Here is a 22,867-nt window from a genome sequence, read left to right as displayed (position 1 = left end):
GTCTGGACACAAGGCTGAGACCAGCTACGCTTGGCAAGCTGCTGGAATGAAGCTCAAGTGTATTGAAATGGGAATTGTTACAGGTAAAGTCTGCTTTGAACACTGTCTTCCTGAACCCTCATTAATTGCAATCATAAGCAGAAGGAAGGATATGTCCTCTACGAATTCTTGAAATACAGCGATTTTATTATTTCTATGTCTGGACCCACCCTGTGAGGTCTTAGAGCTGGGATTTCTGTCCTTACAGGGCATTTCTCAGGAAGCCACACTTCAACCTGTAGATGTTCAAAAGCCGGCAACACTAACAGGCTCCCCACACAAAATTACACTAGTTTTACTATGCGATATCCAATTTAATCTGCTAGACACATGCAAGAGTGTTCACGGACACTTATTCTTGCCCCTATTAAATTACCTTCTCAGAATGTAAAACATTTGACCAGTGCAATCTGACAAGTGCCAGATGAACGCAATAAATTACACGCAGAGTAACAGAGCACAATCCATAGGTTTAACTACACTGTCTTAATTGTAACACTTATATATCCCTTTCTCCCCCCACACACATAAAACTTGTGCTTAAAACAGTGCTATGCTATGCCAGGCAATGGGTCAAACCTTCAAAGCTGGATGCTGTGACTAAACGGTCAGCGGGAGCGAGGGTTCGTTACAGAAGGCTCAGCTTGAACCTACCTATTTGCAAAATGCTCAGACCAGGGACAGCCGCTTCCTTTGGTATTTGAACAGGATCCAGCACTACAGATAGGGAGCCTGGTTCAAAAGACGCTACAACAGCAGAAGTCAGGAAACCACTGGACTTCAGTACAATATTTTCAACTCAGATTAAAAAAAACAAAAATTAAATTAAAAAAATAAATTAGAATTAAAAAAAAAAAAGGCAAGAATTACTGCCTACATTGGATTTTCTTCGGCCTACCTGGGCACGCAAACATTTCTAGGGGAAGATGGTTTAAAGAAGACCTAATGCATAATGTAACAAACCATCAGAGCTGACTTCCACATCACATCCCAACTGCAGTCACATACAAATCTCAGTTCGTAATCACTATCATCTTGCTCTTTTCCATGTCAACAGCAGCGAGGTATAAATAAGGATGAACTTTCTTCCACAGTAATAATGTCAGGCATTTTACTAAATCCGTGGTATAAAGAAATTTCACCCACTGTTAGATCCTCTTTATCGCATGCAGAATTTTGTTGCAGCTCACCAAGAAATAGTAGTTATGTACATGTGGTTTTAAAAGATTCAGAGCTTCCACATAAACAAACACATACGTACGCCCACAAGCTTAGGAAAACACTAAATTCTTTTTTCAGCAGGATGCTGTGGAAAACAATGTTTATTTCCCCTTAAATGCATGAAACTACAATAACTTGATTGTCAGACTGCTAGAGCCTCCTTGTAAAACTCCGAGAAATTTTAGCTGTGTGCAAACTAGTTTTGAATGACTTCTGAAGGCCTTTGTTAATGCCTGTCCCCAGAGAGCACGGGGATAATACGGGAATCCTGCCTGCCACGAGAACCAATCAATATTTTAACATCCTGCCTGCAATACTGTTGATCCAGACTCCACAAAGAGCCACCACTAAAGCTAGCTACTGCATATTGTATAATTTTGAACTAATCACACACCAAGATAAAGCTGTATACCTGTTATGCTAGGAAAATACAGGCAAAAACACCCCAAATATTTCACAGGCTGGTGTCCTTGTGCCTCGAGGCTTTTAAAAAAGCCACAACAGGCAGGGATTTGTTTGTTTGACCAGACTTTAATTTCTGAGATTCCCAAATCTGGATTTTCTAGGTGTTACACTTAGCGGGGCCAAGAATTGAAATGAAGTCGTCAAGCGACAGTAACAGGCTCTCTGTCCCTTGCCCTCTTCCCCCGAGACTCACGCTATTCATTAGAGCAGGTCTCCACAAGAGTACCTAATCTAATCTGCTCAAACCTCAGGGAGACCTGGCACTAGCTCAGCTAGAAAACAGTTCCAAAATTAATCATACGACGACCTTTTGGTTTAACGCCTTGCCTGTCACAGGGACGTAACGGTGCACTCTGCACAAGTCATACTCAGGTATGGGCAGAAGATGAACAAGAACAGGATCTGCCAAGCAAACACAGCAGCTTTAACTGCAGTGTTACGTACCCAGCAGCCAGCTTTATTTACAATACTGTCTGGTTTTGTCGGCCCCGATCTCAGTCTTTGCTCATGCAAAAAAGCCTTAGACAATTCAGTGGGAGCAAAGGCTCATTTCCTGCTCTACTCAAACAGATACAAGTGAGTGGGGACTTGTCCAGGGACCGCAAGACTCAGGTCATAGGGCACGATTTCTGATCCCCACCATTTCCTACTAATCACGAAGAACGAAAATATTAATTTGTTAAATTTCAATTAATTACGATGCAATTTGGCAAGCCCTAATACAGGAAAACTTTGTTCCTTTACCATCTTGTAAGTTGTTAGAAAAATGTGAAAATATATGATTGATGGAAGTTTCCAAGCTTTTTAGTGGATAGTTTTACATTTTCCTTAGATAAATGATTTCCCCAATGTGAAAATGTTAGTTTTAATGAAATGAAATAGCCTTAATTGGTTGTGATGGGAAGTAAACCCTGAGATAAACACTGCATAAATAATTCACATCTTTCCATCTGGGGGACTTCTTCCTGAATTGCAAAGTCTCCAAACTGAAATGTAATACACGTTATTTTAGCAGCAACCACAAAAGCATAGACTTCTTCCAATACACTACATCTGGAGTGGAGAGCATCCACCATTCTGGAGTTGACTGCATATTTTAGGACATTGTTCTACAAAGTTTTTCTGATTCAGGATTGAACCACCTTCCCCTAACACAGTGTCTTCCACAGAACAAGTCTCTGCTGAAACTGGATCCAACTTTAACACCTTGATCTATCTGTAGAAACTCACATTTCCCCTGCTGTCCCGTAAGGGCTCCCCATCTGGAACATGTAAAGCCTTTCCAAATTTTCTCATTTACAATGTGCTGTAGCCACGGCATCATCTAAAAGACATTTGGAGATCACGGCTGTAGCCTTTTTCATAGTGGACTATGGTATATGACCTTAACACTCTAATATTTGCACTGACTGCTCATTCATTTTAAGAGCCGGTCTCCCATCCAGGAGCACCTCAGGGACCACTTCTTTCCCAAGGACTTGCTGCTGGATCTGCGGCTGGAAAAGGCACTCAGGGTCGGTCCCCGCTGTTACGACACAGACATGTCTGATGGCAAGTTCTCCACTGAATGTGAGGTATTTACTGTGCCTGGCACAAAAACAGATGCAAACTGCTAAACTCATTTCCACTGTCTCTTCTGTTTGCTCCTATAAAATACACCACAGGGAACATGAGCTACCATAGGTGATCTTCCGGGTGCTCTGCAAATGGCACCTAGCAACACGTCACCTCAACGCAGGAGGGATGAACAGAAGCTTTGTAGCTAAGTGGCCGTATTCCTGCTGAGACTTCCAGCTGACAAGTTATCATAGCGATGTTCTGCTATGCCATGCAAACAACCTTCCACAGCTAACCTGCCCCGTTATCGCTGGCAGATACAACATGTAACATCTCTGCATTGTAAAGCACTCCCAACTTTGTGATCCCAACTCTGGATACTCCAGCTGACTTCTCACTTACCAGACGCATGCTGGTTGCTCCAGGTATTTACATAAGGTCACTCCGAAACGATTCAACGTCAAAGAAAACCTGCCACAGATTTAGTGCTACCAAATCGAGTTCTTATTAATGTACAAGAATGACTCGAACTCTATTAAACAAATTCATTGGAAACCTGGACTCTTTTTCAGTCTTTATCTCACATGCTAGCAACTAGACAAATGAGTTTGTTCCAATCACATCCCTTTTTCAGGACAACTACTGACTTTTCTTACATGCCCAAAGGAAACCTAGATGCTTTGCGCAAGGCACTAAAAATAAAGTTTTCTTTAAAGGTATTATTCAGGAAAGATCAGGACCCTTTGATGGAAATAGTGTTTATTTTAAGCATCAATGTGTGAAACAAAACCCTCTGAAGTGAGAATGTACTACCTATATATAGTTCTACATATATATGTGTGTGTATATATATGTATATTTAAATCAACAATAACATGGTTAAAAGAAACTGCTAGAGACGTATCTATTTTTTCTGCCTATTATACAAAATAAATATGGAAGCATAATGAAGGAATATATTATACTTTCCTATGTTCGCCATCACAGTTTTTATAGGATCAAATCAAACAGACAATGGAAATGAGCTCTGCAGTCTCACTATGCCTTCTGGTTATCAAGTGATAAGTTCCTAGCTGATGACCATTTTTTCTCCTCTTTTAATGCAGACTCCAGAATAAACAATTCCCACACTCCGAGTAAAACTTTTAAAAATAGATTTTCTTCTCTCTCTGAAAAAGGTGAAAAATGATCGCACTTGCGGCACAGGGTAGCACATAATTCATTTCTCAGAGGATTCAGTCAGATCTTTTGCTTTTATACAGCAATACACAAAGCACCCTGCGACTAGACTGAAATGGCAGAGTTTACCAAGGCTGCCCCTAACCACTCTGAAGTTTGCTGCACTTAAAAGGCTTCTCCAGTCCTGGGTAACTCTTAAACCTCGAACGTGAAGAAGTGCTGCTAAAGGGGTCACGAACCATTTAATGGGATTGCACTCCACTCCCAGCGCGTCACGAGGCGACGCTCACAGCTTTTTATGCCTATCCAAGTGCATCGGAAAGGTGCCAAGACCCTCAGCTGGGGGAACGAACAGGAACGGTAACAGGGATTCAACATGCCTGGGTTTTCGGTCACTCGGCACCTAAAATACCTGCGGGACTGCATCTTTGCCTCTCCTCAGCTGGCCACGAGCAACCTTCCACACTTTGCTCCCTGTAATTAGCACAAGGCAGCCTGAATCATTTTGCTTTCCCTATTATTCTCATGCCTTCTTCATATAACACGGGAAAGGGGGAAGGATGGGGAAATGTGAGTTTAAAACTGCAGCGGTGCGTCAGGGAGACTCAGAACAGTTACCAATTATAAACAGCAAGCTCATGTTTTGAAACTGCCTTGATTCCACTTGGCTGCCTCTTTATTAAAACTGCTTGCTGAGAGGGGATACGCTCAGAGTTTCTTAAATTTTGAGAATGAGCAAACTTCATTCTTCAACACTCAGAGATGCTCAGCAGTTTGGGGAAAAAAAAAATCCACGATGCTCAGAGTCATTTTGCAAAAATCCCCAAACCATAGAAAAACAATAGCTTTGAACTTATATTTAATGTTAAGGGCTATTTGGGAAATGGAAAATGTTTTTTTAAAATGTTTAACCATATAAACAACATCTAAGAAAGCATTTCTTATTAAACATTTTTATGGTTACAGCTACTCCGCTGCTGCAAAAGCAACAACTTATAAAAATAAAGCTCATATTTATCGGCACTGTAGCTCAGGAAGGGACCTCTTTATAAGACACACTTAATGTAGCAGCCATTGCATCTGAATCATGTTATTGCACAAAAATGAGGTTTTTTTTTTGTTTTTTTTTTTTTTTAAAGTCTGGGCTAACATTTAACAACTTTAGGTAAGTGATAACATGTGAAATTAATTTCCTGCAGAACCTAACAACAGAACGGCAAGGACCAAATCCGAGAGACACTGACCATCCTCCCACACAGAAAGCATCTGCAAGGGGGTCAAGAAGTGGAGACATTGCAACCACCGCAAATAGGTGGGATTTGCAAAGCTGTGTGGGTGATCAACCAGTTACCAAGCCCAGTACAGCTCTGAGCTCAAACCCATCCCCAGTATTGAGCACTGGATACGATGCATCTTGTTTTAAAATCATCATGAAGTCTAGAGGGAAAAAAAACACCCCAGTCTCCAAGAGTTGTGTCCTGATGTCCTTCTCCTCTCCCTGGTAACCGCCATCAACCTCAATTGTGAAAACTTCTGTTCTGCACCATTCATTGAGGAAAGACTTAACTACAAAAGTAAGGAATGTTACCTTTCCAGAACTGGATGGGATGACCTTTAAAGTAGGAGTTCAAGGTCATACTTAATTCACCCAAAGTCCCCAAGATGATTATTCTACAACGCATGCACTAATCAAAGCCATGTTTTAGGATTTGGCAGACAAGCTGTTCTGTCTATCAGAATAACTCACAGATGGTATGTATGTGACACAACATATTCATCATGTTATATTCTTAGTATATGCAATTTTCCCCATTGCTGAATTTCCCTGCATTCAGCAAGGGCTCTAAGCAACTGCTGGTGCCTTGGAAAGACACACTCCCAGCCTTGCTGTCCTTAAATTAACAGAATAGAGAAAGAACCTAAAGGTTGAAGAAACTCATTCTCCTGTGTAATTGTAAAGCATATTGAATTTGATTTTTTTTACCTTAGGTACTATTCTTTAACTTCTGTTTTGTAGCTTGTGTTTGTTTCCTATTCTTCGGTTCACATATTGTAGTTTCTTTTTACTTGATGTGTGCCATATTGTTTTAGCTTTTACTCTTACTCTTTGCTTAGTTATGATCCCTTTCGGACCAAAATCTCAATCAGGTTTGCTTTAGGGGCATTTTTTTTTTAATCTTTTTTTCCAGGTAGTTGCATGCATAAACGAACCATTAAAATTGAATCAGTTCACTGAATCAAACTGAATGACAACAAACTAAAATGAGCAGAAACATGCCTAAAGCAACAAGCAGATTACTTATTTATTTTACTTATTTGTAATGTTGCTTTCTTTTTTCCTCTCCTCTAGTTCTTGTGAAGAAATACAGGGCCACTTTTTTTTTTTTTTTTTTTTGAATACTAAGATGAGTTTTCAGTTCTGAATACCATACAGATTTTATAAAGAGAAATGCCCAAAAGGAAAACACATCCACATAAGATAGGTCCCTTAAGTTATAGATGCTGGCCCAGCAACCTATTTTAAAGCTCATCATCTGGAGGAGTTACCCAGCAAGCATGGGCAAGAGTTCACAAAAATAAACTTCCTGCTCCCAGTTTCTCTGACTCCTATTCTGTCTATCATTTACTCCCACTTTGCTTGTGTTGTAGAGCCTCATAAACGCGAGTCGCCTCAACCGCTGATCTTCATTTTGTACAGCGCGCCTCCTTGGATTAGCCCTTGTTAGGTGAGGACAAGAGTTAAGAGAAAAATAACTGAAAATTAGCTTCTCTTAGCTTCTCTCTCTTGCAAAGAGCAAGCCAACAGCCAGGAAAGAAGCTACCAAGCTTCCTATTACAGAATGATAAATGTCACCACCATAGTCAAAATTTTTCAGTGGTTTGCAATGTTTTAGCTTTTATGTTGAAAGCCAAAACATTAATAAAGCAATTGAAGTAGTAGGCATATAAGTCCATGAATGTCAGTAGCAAGGTGTCACATATGTCACTTTGCAGTAATAAAAGACTTCATATATAGTGCTAGGCCTGAATGTTACTATTTTTATTTTTTATATGAGGAGCTAAGGACAGGAATGCAAGCAAATGGAGGAGAAAAATGAAGGCAATTCCAATTAATCATTTCCCCTAGTGACATTTTAATGCATTATTGTTACAATTATTCTCAAATGCCCTCAAAGGATCATCACACCAGCTTTTTCAGACTCCATTTTTCACCGAGTGAAATTTTAACAAGCAACCTTTCTGATCGGTTCTGATCTCTGAAGGGGCAACACCCATTCATCCCTCTCCCTTTGTGGGAAACAGGGCTACTATTTACTCCGAAATATCAGGTTTATGATGTTACAAGGGCCTCTTTTCATTTCCTCGTATTTTCACTGGCTTGAAGTTTTCTCTGCTTGGGTTTGTTTCTTATTCACGTCTCAATGACCTTCTCAAATTCTGCATTTTCAGAAACCTACTTAAAATATGGCAAGAGAAAATACATCAGCCAGGCTGGGGAGGAGGAAGGGGGAAGAGGAGGAGAGTGGGTTTGGGTTTCTTTTTTTAAAGCTATAAAGTTACTTTAATATTTTCCCACTTTACAACCTATGAGTAAAATAACCTCTTATGTCTCGGCATAATTAGTTCCCCAGCCTTGGCGTGCCTAAGAGCCTTGTGTTGTTTGGGGTGCTGTTTGCCAGGGAACACTTCATATTCTCATCTATCACATGAATCAATAAAACGCAACCCTGTTTTTCACAAGGTGGCAGTGTATTAGGAAGAGTCATATGGGCTGAGTTAATTTAAAAGTAATAGACTGAAATTGTCTGCATTACTTTTATAGAACTGACAGAGCAGGTCCAGTACTGCTAAGAAATTAATTCCATTTCATGGAATCACAGAGCAAGGCCATAAAAGTTACTGGATTTATCTTAAAAAAATAATAAAAAAAAATTAAACTCAAGCTCTCATTTTTACTTCCAGAATATGAGGATTTTTAAAGACACTACTCAGGAAATGAATGGGAGAACATGACCTATCCCAAATGGGCCATATATCCAGGGGGCTAAATTCACGTCCATTAAAAACAAAGAAAAAAAAAAAAAAAACCAAAATGCCCCCCTGCTGAAAACTGAAAAAAGTCAAAGCCTGAAAATTAACTTTAGGCACCTTCAAGAGGTGTGAAAGTTAGGAATGAAGTTCCCATAAATGCCCTTAATCCTCGATGGAGGGAGGAGGCCCCTGCCAAGGGCAAATTATCACAAGTCCCCATCACCCTTGGGAAGGTGCCCGTCCTCGCCGACCGGAGAGCAAACGCTGGGAGCACCAGCACCCGCGGCTGGGGGCCTCGCTTGGCTCCAGCTAGCCAAGCTCATTCCAAAGGGACCAAAAACCAGTGACAAAATCGCCCCAAAACTGACAGTGGGGAGGATTTTCGGTGCTCTTCTGTGCCGCAGGGCTCCTGCCTGCCCCCGTTATAACCCCCCCAGCTTAGCTTCAGGTCATTAACACATTTCCATCCTTAATATGTTTTAATGTTGTGTCTTGAATGCATTTTTATGGCAGGAGAGACGGAAGGCACGGTGCCAGAGGAGTCCAGGGAGCGCTCTGCGGGACACAAGCTTTATTGGGATTGGTGTCAGCAAAGCAGATCTCCCCTTCGATAATACCCGTTTTATTGGGACTGCCACCCGGACAAGGGGGCCACCCGGCTGTAAATCTTCACCACAGCATGTGGCGATGCACCCATTACAGCTGCATCCCCCAAGCTTCACCCCTTGCTATCCCCTAAAACTCAGGTCCTCAAATCGATAAATTCTCCTCAGACGTGAAATTAAAATCTTCAGCACCAAAAATATATTTGCATCCAAGGATACATGTCATTCCTCAGATCTTGCTATTTAAATCATTTGACTTTGAGTGAGATATGGGAGAAATTTAAGTTTCAGTACATTTTAGTCTCCATCATGTCAAATTTACAACCCTGGAGTAAATCACGCTGCCAAGACAAATGTCTTCACTTAAATCAGATTTGTTGCTTCCTTCCATACTTCAGAACATTAATAAAAGTGGAGTTCTAGTTCATAATAATAGTTTCATCCTTACTCTGCCAGGAAAACCACAAGAAGTTCATAGGAACCTTAATTCACTGTCCCCATGTGCACTTTTGTAGGTTAAGAGATTACAGGTCCTCATCTGTATTAGCTATATGAACACGCGTGCATTCAAACTCGAATCCTCACCAGTGCATCAGCATGCACACAGCTGGGTTAGATACACTAAGATTTGCTTTAAATGGCTTCTCTAAATGCCCTTCTCCTCTGCAGACTTCCAGAAGATTGGTGGCATTAAAAACAACCAAACAGCTCTCTGGGAAAGGGGCAAAGGCACATGAATGCAAGGGGATGCTTACAGCTCTCTGAAATTACTTGAAATTTCTCCCCCAAATATAGGAAATTTCTATCAATTGTTTTTTCCTGTTGTCTTTCCAGCACCTTTGACATCTGCTCTCTCAAGAGAGCCAAGTCCTTCTTCCATTCCTGGATCTGACGCACAATTTTATGAGGTGCTACCAGCGAGGATTTTGGATCCCACTCCCCGCCAGTGACACAAGGGAAACCGTTTCCCGTTTCCCCACTGCAGCACCACCCAAAGACCCCAAGCAGAGGCCAGAGCACATTGCGTTAGGCTTTAAGCAACATTAAGAGGCAGACTCCTCCTGCCCCAAGCAACCAGAGGGTGGGAAGGGGCTGTAAACCACACTCACACAACAGCAGGTCACGGAGCAGAAATCTCAGAGCACATGCAGAAGAGGCCACCCCACGAAGCCGTTTTTAACCCACCGCTTGTCTAATCGTTATTGCTAAGCCTAAAGATTAATGTAGATGGGGTGCGCGACACATGCCTAGATTTCGAGCGCAGGATAAGGCACGTGAATGCATCTTTCTCCTGGCCACCCACCGAAAGCCCCCGTGACACATGTGGCTCCGGTGCTACGCCTGGCTTGGGGAGAGCGCTCCGTAATGGGAGGCACATGTCGGAGGGACGTCGCTGGGAGCCCTGCGCGACTCAAAATGCTTACTGCAGCATTATTACGGTAATCTTTCAGCAGGCTTTTACTCCCCAACCTCTCCCCGTTTTAACAAAACAACCCTAAGCCTGTATTAACAACAGGGTTTAATGAAAACCATACATTTCGTGACGAGTGTTTGGTCATGCATGGGAAATTTGTTTCCTATCAGGATCACTTCTCTGTAGGAATATGACAAGAGATTAAATCATTAAAAATGTATAGTCTGTAATTAGTTTATCATTGCCAGAATTGCAGGAATATTTTCCAACATAAAACTGATGCCACCAGCAAGAGATCATTTGGAAAGATCAATGTTGCTGAGATATCAGAAAACAGAGTAATTAGGAGGCAGCAAGCACACTGTTCTCCTCCACACTTTTTTTTTTTTCTTTTTCCCCCCCCCAAATATACAGAACAAAAACCTTGCAAATCCAACCAGTGACAGACCGGATCCTGTGAGCCACGGACACAGTGTTAGGGACCGGCCGCACTCCTCAATGACGAGGTGATGCGAGATTATTTTGAAGCACCACCATCTTCTGAGCCTTGAGGATTTTCACTAGCTGTGTTATTTCTGAAGAAAGCAGCACAAAGCACCACAAACAGGATCTCTGTATTAGTTAATTATGGCACTGCAATATTTTCACCGGAGGCATTTTAGAAATAAACTGCAGTACAGTGATGCTGTTTGTATTGCAATAGTTAAGGTGGTTTCAGACCATAAATTATAAACCCCATTTTTCAGAGTTTATGACAGGGCTATAAAGAAAGGAACCAGCCTTAGCCAGTTTGCTTTTTATGACATAAAAAAATTAGCTATTTGAAAGCTATACATTTATGCATGAGTTCAATGGTTTCAAATGATTCTCCCCTCCCACACTCTCCCGTTCTCTGCATGCACAAAGACACGGTCACATTTGGTGGTCATTCACCTCTGCCTCCGTACGCTGCCCCAGCCCCTCACATATTACCACTCAGAATCAGATTCTTTTGTTTTTCAGTGGGAATTCGCAATCTCAGGCGGGTCGGCATTCCCAGACAACTCTCTGCAAGTATTTAGTAAGGAAACATTAAAGCTGTCATTTTCCATGGGAGGTTCACAGATCCCTGGGGGACTAATTTAAAGGGGTCTGGAGAAGATAATTAAGAAAAGTCAGTCTGCTGTCAGGAGGCTTAAACTCACTGAACAGGGGCCAGCACTTCAGCAGGGAAACGCTGAGGAAAAACAACAAACCCAAAGAAGTCGAACATGGCACTGAAACAGTAGATTTCCCCCCCCAAGGAGAATAGGAATTTAAAGCAGAGTAGAGGGTTGATGCCAGCTTCCAGTAAGAAGAGTTTTCTTCAAAAGCAGATGTCAAATGTACTGGCTCAGAGCTACAACACCAGCAGCCCCCGAATACCACCACCGAAAGACTAGCACTGTCCCACTCTCCTCACTTCATCCATCCCTTCGGCCTGTGGTGGGACAGGCTCCCTGGAGAGACTTTTCTTTCGAGTTACTTCTTTTGAGTTACTTCTTCATGCAGGAGCACCAGGATATGAACACCAACGCATACCACAAGGTACCAGATGTGGAAATAAAGGCTCTTTCTGTCCCCAAAGTTGTGTTGGCGCTTGGGTATTGCCTCTCAGGTGCCAACCAAGCCACCGTGCACCGACCTGAAAGCATTCAGCTCTGCGACAAGTCACTCTGCAAACAGGATGCAGGATCCTAAGTCACTTGCACACTTCTGACTGCTCTTCCCGCTGCTCATTAATATTGCTGAAGTGCTTTGTGGTATTCAGTTGGAAAGCACTATAAATGCAAAATGTTCTGCGATAATCAAGCAAGTCTTTTAGCATACAATTTGATTTTATACGTGCTTTTCATACTCACAGTGTGTAACAGCTCTAGGCAGCAATTAGTTTGTTAAAGATAAAACAGTAGGTAACAGTGAAAGTATAATTTTTCCTGACCCAAAAGCTGTTCACTAAAGAAAACCAATTCAACTGACAGCTAGACAACGCTTTTCTGCTGAACTGGGATAAAATGCAACACTTCTCCTTCCTCAGAATTACACTCCCACAGCTAGGTACTCTTTCAATCAGAGCATAATCAAAGCTTCCTTTAAATACTCACACCTAGGGCTGTCACAGCCAAGTTGGCTAGTCTTTCACCCCAACATGCCCAGTGCAGTTTCCTAGTAGCAAATAACCACCAAAACAGCATTAGCATAGTTAGACATTGCACCGTCACCTTGCAACAGTAAGCAGCGATGCTCAGTCACCTTATTTGCCTCTCAGCTGACTGTGAACCTGAAGGCCCCAACAAGGTTTTATATTTAAACCACACGTTTCCAAATTCAGCATATGCAGAGGTGCTGTCCGGGCAAAGCCCCCGACCTGCCTGTTCCTGTGCATTCAACAGAGCCAGCAAGAAAAGGCAGCCCTCAGATACTGGGGGAATCAGCTTGCGTGTAGAAGCTGCATCGCTGGTCCCACTCACTCAGCTCGTTACCTGGGACAATGACGCCCATGATTATGTGGGTATCTCTAAAGGGAATAAGTGAATCCATTAGTCAACTTAAAAAAAAAAAGTTGCATGTGCTTTGAGAAGGGTGAATCCCTGAGTGTTTAACTATAGCAATATCCTATTGCTGTGCAGAAATACAGAATTATAGAAACAGTAAAACTCATCCCCCCAAAGCTGACACTGAACATGTCACCACGACTTTTCTAGGTGCAAAACAAGCAATTTATATTATACACACACACACACACACATATATAAAAATAAATGAGAGGGAATGTACAGCAAAATCACTTATCAGATATTAGTCACAACTTCTTGAAAGGGATGTGATACTTTTGTTTGAACCACACTAAGTTCTTTAAATTGAGATACCGAAACCTCTTCAACATCATTAACCTGGACTGAAAATAATCAATAAATAATCATTTTATGTGTAAGTATGAAAGGCAAATGCCTAACACATTAATTGTGAAACCCGTTTCTGTACTAATGGTTGCCATAACCTGAGGGATCAATTCCATTATGGATATTTACACAGTGACCTATTAGGAATACACGGAAGTATCATTTTTTACATTGATTACCCATCCTTAAAACAGATAGTAATGTATACTTAAATGCATGGATTGCAAAAATCATTTTTAACCTTTATTACATACTCTTTGTTGAAAAGGAAATCATTTGAGCATCATGGTATGAAGGACACAATTTCAATTTATGTCTTAAGAACAGAGGACAAACCATACAATTATGAGTGCATATAAGCCACGAAAAACAAAAAAAATCCACCCCCCGTTGTATTTTTAATACTCAGGCAAGTAAGAGCTACCTAAAATACAAACATCTAACCTGAACCTGAGCAAACAATATTGACATTGCTGGGGATCCAGCAAATACACACATATTAAACTTTTACAAGTTGCATCTCCTTTTGCAAATGCTGGAAGCAAAATCCCCCTTCCAGAGAGCTGCCGCAGAAAGTGGCATAACCTCCAACGAGCAGCCCCAGCGCCGGAGGGGCCGCTTGCTCATTTGACAGACCTGCCCAGCGTCAACTTCCCGCTGGTACAGTAAATAGCAGGGCAACCGGGGAGACAACTGCAAATCCAACCAGGAGCTGCACGAAGAGCCTACGGGCTACCGGGAAATGCCCGGCATGGAAATTGCCTCCAGCAAGAGCCTCGGGCAGCGCGACGGCCTCTACGTATAGAGGTCAATGGTGAAATATTATATCCCTGCTGCGGGGAAACGAACATTATGGGCCTGACGAGTAAAACCACTGTTATTTGTGTGTTTCTGGAGAAAACAGCGCAAATTTAACCAGGGACAGTGGTACCTCTGTGCAAAGCACCGTATGGGGAAAAGGAGGCTTCTTCTCACTGCGCAGTCGCTCTACGCAGAGCTTTCGCGGGCAAAAGAGGCAGAAATAAACTGACATCTCCTCGTGCCTTTAACACGAGCTGTCACCAGGTTAACCGCGTGTCCAAGAAGGTGCGTCATACCTGCTCCTAGCAAATCCACTTAGCGATGATCAAATCAACGCCCCGATGCGCAGACGTGCCCGGCATCCCTCCGCAGCTGCCACCAAAAAGCAGGGGTGCGACTCCCCTCGCATGAACCTGGCGCCTGCCAGGTAAATTGAAGGTCCTGTTCAAATCACAGCTTCCTGCCAGGTCTGATCTCCTCCTCCATCTTTCATGCCATAAGCTGCTTACAACGAACAAAAGCTACCGGCCTGGAGAGCGCCGGACCTCCTCAGCGCCTCCGGCGAGCCCGGACACTTGGGCAACGCCGCCGAAGCTCCCGTCAATACTGAGAGACGGAGCTAGGAATGATCCCTTCGACGTCTCCATGGAGCGGCCACTGCACATCTTCCCAGCCCTTCATTAGAAACTGGATTTTTTTTTTTTTTGGTAAGACAAATAGGCTTTTTTCCCAACAGGAGTGTCTCCCTGGCGAGAGGCTGCACGCACATGCAGCGCAATCACGGAAACGATACCGTCCCACTGCCTTCCTCCTGCTCTTCACAGCAGCGCTCGGGGAAAAGGAAGTTTCCAGTCCAATTTAAATTCTTTCAAAACGCACGCTTTGGGGGGAATCTGCTGTATTTACATACATTCGCACACACTGCTTATTTGCACGGCCATTATTTCAAGTGTGCCCACACTATTCTTGTGTCCCGGCGTGTGCATCACACGTCCAGAAATAACTCCCCAGCATCTCAACAGAGGTGTGGACGAAGATTAGGTTAACGGAAAGAAACAGCATTAAGCTTTTTTGGCGAATTTTTGGTGAATCTCAACCTACAGAAGCAAAGAGATCTCTCCGGCGCCCGGCTCCCCCTCCGCTCCTTGCAGCGAGGCCTGCAGAGCTAGCGCCCTGGGAGCTTCACGTTTGAAGTCTCTCCCGCACAAAACACCCTGCCATCCTAAGTACTGCAAACTCTCAAGCCTGCTCTGCACGAGGCACCTGCTTAATCTTCTGAGCATCCTTTCTTTTTAAGGCATAAGCAGATTGAACTTCCCGAGCCTCCGCCTTCAGCATTGATGGTAGCTGCATTAAAATACCGTAAACGAAAAAGGACCGATAACACCGCAATGAATGCATTATCTCAAACCCCAGATTGCTATAACTTTACAGAAGTAAAGAAATGAACCTAAGAACAGACTTTAAATACCGCTTCAAGGATAAGGTATCGATGTATTGATCTCCTGAGTGCTATTATCAGATGGCTATCTCTGGGTGTCAGGTGAATTCATTCATTGCTGGAAAGACAAACCAGGTTGTCAAGGCCTGAAAATCATCCTTGCTAATGATTTCTCTCCTACTGTCCTTTCCAGCTCCAACTTCTGGCTGCTGCCAAATTATTCCTCACAGTGGTTACCAAAACCAACAATGTTTTCTTTTATCTTATTTAATTAAGGCAGGAAAACATCTGAACTAACTCTGCTAATAATTTCAGCAGTATCACGTCAGACTCGAGCACATTTAGGTGTTTTACTACCTTGAGTTTTTAAGCAGGCCAAAATGGTTTGCTAGGAAACTTTCTCTGAAATGAGAGTTTGCCTTTCTTCTGCAGAAAACATTGATTTCCTTTTACATCTTCTCGTTCCTAAACTCCTCAGAGCTGAGTCCCGCATTTTAGCTCTCACGTTTCATATATATTTCATATTTCTCTTCTTTCGAACAGAACAACACAACAGCAGTTTGAGCTGAAAGCATCCAGAAATTGCTGTTTTTGGTTTCTTGAAAGATTAACGTCCAAGTGCTCAATCCTGCACCCCGGACGAGCAGGGCACAGGCGGCAATGGGGCAGGCAGTGCAGCACGCGCAGCCCCGGCGCTGCAGCGGGAACCGGAGCGTCTTACCAGAGGCGACGGGAGGAATATCTGGTTTTAGTTTTGACCAGCTTGAATCTTGGTCTTGCTACTACTAAACCGACTGCTAAATCACCATATGGTTCAGTGGGAGAACTAAGAGGCCTTTCATAAATGGTATGCCAGCAACAGCAGCATGTAGCTTTCAACATGACTTAAACAGCATGTGGTTTTACCATCAGCCACCGGTATGACTGAAGGTATCTACTTTGGGTGTTGTCTGGGGGCAAAGGCCCCTAAAAATCTTCCTAGTTAAATGGCGAAGAAGGGCAATATTAGATGACATTGACAGGAGAAAGACACGGCCAGGGATTTTTGGATGGGCAACTCCATTTACGTTCAGGAAATAATGAGTTTTATTTTTACTCTCGAAATTTCATCTTTTGAATGCAGCTCATTACGTGAGGGCTCACGTTTCTGCCTCCCAAACAGAACGAGACCTCTCAAGCAAAGAATTTCAAATGAATCTTTTTTAAAACCCTCCCGTTATCTCCAATCTCCTATTCTGAACTGGATGTAATGACATTTCTTTTTCTTAAGGGATATTATGGTCCTGCCTGGTATGTGCCACCACAAGATTAAATGTGTCACTCAACTCTCAGCAAGCCACCTTCTCCTCAAGAGCACCAGGCTGCCCTGAGAGGCTCTGGACCTCAGAGAAATGAGAACAGAATTTCCTCCTTAACCAAGGGTGATAAGAAACTAAAGAAAAGAGGTTTCCTCTTCTTTATGGATGATTTCTGTCATTTTGGCGACTCATCTGTGGGTCGTTCTGCATTTTAAGAAGGTAAATCTGCTGCTCTTTGGGAACCCTCGAGCACTGCATGCAGGCATCGAGCACCGAATTTGTTATCTTCACGGGAGGAACTGCCACCCTGAAGGAATGGAAGGGCTTGACGTCAGGAAAAAAAATCACCTGAAATCAACTGAAATCATCCTTATGGCACCCCAGTTAAGGGAGAAAGCAAATGCAAACAGTATTCTAGGCACACACTTCAAAATAGAGAGGACAATTAAAAGCTCTATAAAGGCAAAAGTGACAAAATTCAAGAAAACTTATTTAGTCCATCCCTGCCAGGATCAAGTCCCAAAGGTCCCTTCTCCCTCCGTACCCAGGAGATGTGTGATAGATCTCATGCTAAGGCCTATTTTTAACTCTTGAGTTGCACTCACCACCCTGGGTGAGCAAGCAAGCTGGCTCTTAGGTCTCCACCCTTCTTTGGTGTCTGTTCAAAATCTCGTTTTCCCACAATCCCCAAGAAGAATGATTCATCTTTAACTTATTCAGGAAACTATTTCAATCTTCTTTTCCTGGACAATTAGCAGCCCCCTCCGGAGACACTAACGCTCTTTTGGCAGACCATGTGCTGTTTTCTGTGCTTGACTAAACTATTAACAAACTGTTAGTCCACCACAGGGGGGAAAAACTCTTTCCCACCTGGTAACGCTATTTCAAATTCTGGTGCGAAGCCAAAATTTATATTTTATACCAACACGTAAATCAGGAGCTACGTTTTACAAAAACTTCTCCACGGTCCATGGACGACAATCCCCGAGCCCTCGTTGCGGGATACGGTAACAAAGATTTTCCTGTCGAGGGAGCGAGCGACCTGGAGGCACTCAGGAAACGAAATGAGCTGCAGATTTCCTGGAAATACGAGCCAGTTTTGCCTCCCTCCTGAAGCGACAGGATAAAGCAAAGCCTCTTTTGAGGACAGCCAGCCTAGATGCGATGGTGACAGAAAAGGACATCGCTGGCTTCTCAAAGCATGTGCTGAAAAGCCCAACTAAGTAGGGATTCACAATTTTTGCTTATTAGGCTGGGTAAAAAATGTAGGGAGCAAGAGGACACGTATTCTGGGATATGACTAATTTTCCCCAAATTTGAAGAAAGATGAGTGCTGTATGTCTTGAAGCGTGAGCAAACACATATCTTTTTCTCTTTTCCGACCGCTTGATTGTTTTTTCACTCCTAGCAGACAGTAAACACTTGCAGTGTTTTACATCCTTTTTCAACTCCAGTTAACCTTCCCATCCTGTCTGGAAATACAATGCCTGTGAACTGGGGAAATCACAGGGACTATATTCATGCCGCTGCCTGATCCCTTACATCATGTGAAGCTTTATCAGGGAAAAAACAAAGCAATTCATTGCAGCAAAATCTGCGGTTGTACCGGCAGCAGCGGCACCGCTGTAGCACAGAGCGGGAACTCCGCTGGGGCAGGCGCTGCACAAACCCAGGAAAAAGACACACTCTGCCCCAAAAAGCTGTTAAACCAAATATAAGCGACAACGGAGGGATTCAGCTGGGAGGGCATGAAAGAAACTCAGCATGATAACACCGATAGGCACAGTCTGCAGTGCATGCATTTTGCAGCCTACCTCCTGAAAGAATTAAAAAGCCTTTTGGTGACCCTCCATGTAAAATCAGCTTTAATCAAAACTTGCTTGGACCCATGAATAACCAGACAGCAAGATGCATCTTCCTTCTTGGTCGATGCAAGCTTTTGATCACCATCTCTCAGAGAACACTTCTTTAACACTTCTTTAACATGACTTAAGTCAAACCTGAATAAATGTACTGAGTTTTCTGACTGCAAATGTGTCTGACACAATTTATTCTCTTGGCACGAAATTATGGCAACTGTTGAGAATTCTTTAGGAAAAAAAACACAAAAATACAATCAGTAACACAACAGTATAATAGACATTTCAAATCATTTCCTGCTTGCTGACTTAAATCATGATTAACATTGGTGAACTCTATTCCCACTGTTTGAGACCCAGTGAGACAGCTTCCATGGGAAATACTGGCAGACAAGCTACCAACAAGCCCATTAACCGCATTAAGGTTTTGTTTTGTTTTTTATGTGCCAGGGAAACATTATCACTTCTTAACACATTTGTGCAATGTTTCTCTTTTTTGCCAAATGTTATCTGTCTTTGTTTTTTCTAGAGGGCCTACTGGAATAACTGCTAAGGGTCACACAACTCAAGAGGAAGATGTCCCGAAGTCCTAGGACTATCACACTTGCCTTAAGGAAAGCAGCAGGGCTGAGCACTTAGCAAACATCTCCTGTTTTTAATCACTGAACTAGGACCCTTTGGTACAACTGACCCACAGAGCTCCGCATGCAAACACATCCAATGGGTGTGCTCAGAGCACCCGTAAACGTGCCCACATCAGGGGTGCTTTACTGACCTGTAAGCCTCACAGACTTCATGCATGCAGATTTCTTTTCCCCGAAAAAACTTCTGTCTGTGGCTAAGTTCCAAAACGTAAAAAGTTGTGAACTGCCAATTTTGGAAAATTTGGCTCCCTTCAAGACTGAAGTGGCCAAACACTTTCATTTGGGAGCAATAAACCAGGTTCTCCAAATCCGTGTCCTCCAATAGCTGCAGGAACAAGTTCTCTCCTCTGCAGTGCTAGTGAAGCCCTGGTACCCAGCCATACTGAAGTGGGTGCTTCTGTCTAGGACACATTTGCACAGAAGGATGCTGAGGTTCATTCAGCTGACTTCTCACCTCACCTCCAACTTGGGTCAGAAAGCCTTGGCACACCAGTGGAACAGCCTTCCAATCCGGGTGACCCCTCCCCACCACCACCAGGGACAGGGGGTGTGCCAGGCGGCTTCTCGCTGCATTGAGCGCCCAGAGTGAATGCCTGTAAACCCTCGGGCCTAAGTCCCCAGTAAGCTCTGCAGTACGAAAGCTCGCCGTTACAGCAGGAGGGAAGAGTCGCCCATTTTTCTAACTCAGACAATCCCACATTTCAAGCAACAATCCTATTGAATCTGCTACCTTTCATTAAAGTAGTTCTTATAACTCTGTCAAATTCTCCAACCTTTGTATTGATTTTTCTCCTATTCAAAATAACTCTCCTTTACAACAAGAGCTGGCTGTCAGCCTCTTATCTCTTATTTTCACCCAATCTGACCCTCCTTCTCCTTGCCAGTCTTTCCAGATTCCAATTAATCATGTAGAAAATCAGGGATTTATGTTAAGAGGAATGTACAACTCTGAGCTCATCATTAACATACTGTAATTGCAGTGTAGTGCTACTGGCTCAGACCTTTTCAACAAGACAGTGGAAATCCTTTGGGGAAAGCAGGACATTCCCATCAAACACAAAAAGAGTTGTATCTGGTTCATGTTCCTGAATAGTTATTGCAAAAATACAACTCTGGATGCCTTCTACCACTTGCACCTAACTGGAAATTACTGGGGTCTGGCAGGCAGTGGGAAGATGCTACCATAAAAACAAACTGCTGTTACTTCCCTAAATTTTGTCTAGGTCTCTGCACAAACAGTCCCAAGACATGCAAAGCCCTTCACTAACCATATCTTAGTTTCAGACCATCCTCTCATGTTTCTTCTTAATTATCACGGGGCATTCACAGAAAAGATCAGCCAGATGGAGATTAAATATTTCACTACTACGAGATGAAGCATCCTGCACTAAAATGGAACCTTGATTGCAAAAAAGTCATTAATTAAAGTCTCAACTGATTCTCCTGTCACTATATGGGAGGCACTAAAGACAACTGCGAGGAGACAGTGCATCAGCCACACCAAAGAAAATAAAACAGCAAAACAGACATTTATAAGATGCTCGACTTAGATCAATTTATTGGGCACGTGATTGTTTGCGTTTCCGTCATGTTGCATTGCAAAGACCGTGAGCAGTCTATTTTATGTCTTATGAGAGCACAATTATTTTCTGACAATGAGAAAGCTAAACAAGTTTTAAAAGTGGTGAAAAGCAAAGAGGAATAGTAGTGGAAAAGTCTGCTGGAAGATAAGGCAGAGAAGCATTTTTAGCTTTTCACCACCTTGTATTTTTAAAGTGTTTTATGGCTATCTAGACGCCAGAAGATTGTGGGGAAACTGGAGACAGAAGACTAAGAAAACAGTCTGGAAAAGAAACTGCAAATCATCAGTTTGAAACAAAAAGAAAAAAATAATTAAATTTGAAAATCCCCAAGCAATCTCCTTGCCTGAATGAATAAGTCAGGTGTGCTGCAAGAGATGCAGACTGAATAAGCAGTGTGCGCGAAATTCTCTGGAAGTCCAACACACAGACATCATGAGCATGAAGTCAAGTCCTCACTCAGAGTTTCACCAGCAGATCTCCCATCAAAATCACTGGGAGCACTAAGTATCCCCATATAACTGCAGATTTGGTCCTTGGAGAGAATATTACAGTCAGATTACTTCAGACAGTCCACATGCCTCACCGTGATAAATTCCCAATGGCCCTGTTTACGTCCCTCCATCATTTATTGACTTCTACTTTGCTACATCCTGCCAGATGGAGGCAAGGAAATTTGAAGAGCAACTAGTAAATGAAATATATGGAACAAAACCCAGCTCTGGCGCTCTCTTTTGCAATTAGTCTTTACTTGTGCTTGAAGCCAACACCAGAGATCTTTGTACAATTACAATTACCAAATATGCTGGATGCCAGAAATAATGAACCCAGCTGCAACACAGCAACGTAGTGTGTTAGTCCTCTTCTGGAAATCAAGAGAACATACTGTGGTATGTTCTTCTTATAATATGTCAAAAAAAGCACAGAAACCTAAACAGACTTGCAAATGCAGCAAGTGTAAAATTAAAGGAGGAAAAAGCTTCCAGTTTTAACATTAAAAATATATATTCCCTGCCATCCACAGACAGATAAAAGGGTGGACATTTACCATAGATGACTCCAGGTGTGATGGAAGGAGTTAATATTCAGGATAACCCCCCCAAAACACTAACTAGTCTCCATTTATTCCCTGTAATAAAGATTTTCATGCATTGAGTATCACACAAATGTGATACTTCTACATTAATGACACAGGTTGTCCTCTGTCTGCGATAATACAAAACATGAAGATTTAAGTGATATAAGAGGTATAATAGCACAAGGTGATAAACTTTGGCAAGGAGATCTGAGCATTCAACTTAGAGAAACTAGCTCTAGATAACACTGAAGTTACTCTTAGTGTGCCCAGTCAAAGGGGAAAGGAAGAAAATCAAAGTACCACCAAGAACAAAGATACCATCAGAACCTGGAAAGTCTTCTAAGACACATGCTTAAGGGAGGGCATGAATTGTTGATGCAAATGATTGTTCATAATAGTAATTTAGTGAAATGAATCAATCAACATAAAAACTGGTCAATCAGCATGAAAGGGTACTGGCTGTTCATTTTTTACTGGGACAGTTTGTGGGCTTTTTGTTTTTGCTTCTTAACAGAGAAGAACGAGAGCTCTCCAACAACATGCATGCTAGAGCTTGTGCATACAAAAATCACACCATGATTTCAGAAGCCAAGCTGATGTCCCTGTTACCAATTTGGCCTAGACAGCACAAGTTTGTTCATGTAGGATTAAAGGAACGAGGTCTCTATGGCGTACTGCAGTATGGTCCTTGGAATAAGATTCTCATTTACTAAATAAATTACTGTATATTACT

At 42.5% G+C, this 22,867-nt stretch overlaps 1 protein-coding gene across 1 annotated transcript in view; it reads right to left on the bottom strand.

The window, feature by feature from the left end:
- The window catches only part of PTPRG (protein tyrosine phosphatase receptor type G), a 410,439-nt gene that overhangs the window by 159,474 nt on the left and 228,098 nt on the right, over positions 1-22,867 (bottom strand). The window lies entirely within an intron of this gene.

Source organism: Dromaius novaehollandiae, chromosome 12 (assembly GCF_036370855.1).
Source record: "Dromaius novaehollandiae isolate bDroNov1 chromosome 12, bDroNov1.hap1, whole genome shotgun sequence".
Classification (NCBI taxonomy): Eukaryota; Metazoa; Chordata; class Aves; order Casuariiformes; family Dromaiidae; genus Dromaius; species Dromaius novaehollandiae.
Note: the sequence above shows the minus strand (reverse complement) of the source record. Positions and strands in the feature narration are given on the sequence as shown.